Source organism: Cucurbita moschata, unplaced genomic scaffold (genome assembly GCF_002738365.1).
Source record: "Cucurbita moschata cultivar Rifu unplaced genomic scaffold, Cmos_1.0 Cmo_Scf02030, whole genome shotgun sequence".
In the NCBI taxonomy this organism is placed as follows: domain Eukaryota; kingdom Viridiplantae; phylum Streptophyta; class Magnoliopsida; order Cucurbitales; family Cucurbitaceae; genus Cucurbita; species Cucurbita moschata.
The window spans coordinates 614-920 of record NW_019270544.1 but is presented as its reverse complement, the minus strand read 5'-3'; the positions used below and the strand labels follow the sequence as shown (position 1 = coordinate 920).

Sequence of the window (307 nt, the reverse complement as noted above, 5' to 3'; positions counted from 1 at the left end):
ACCCAACTTAGTACTACTCTCGCCCAAGCACGCTTCACTGCGGAGTTCTGATGGGATCCGGTGCATTAGTGCTGGTATGATCGCACCCGACATGCAATGCGCACAAATTGCATTTAACGCATGCGGGCGGCATGATCGAGCTGACGGTGGGTGCACGCACGTGCTCGGAACGGTCGGCGGGGCCCGCGCGGACACGTTGGTGTAAAGAAACGCGATGAGGGGGGAGGTTGCTATTTGTAAAGAAAGGAAGAAAAGAACGGGGAGAAATTGAAATAACGAGCAAAAGAAATAAGAAATAAAAAAAAAT

At 50.8% G+C, this 307-nt stretch overlaps 1 pseudogene; it reads right to left on the bottom strand.

The window, feature by feature from the left end:
• LOC111440744 lies at positions 1-88 on the bottom strand (annotated as a pseudogene; the record flags this gene model as incomplete).
• Between the last annotated feature and the right edge of the window lie 219 nt (positions 89-307).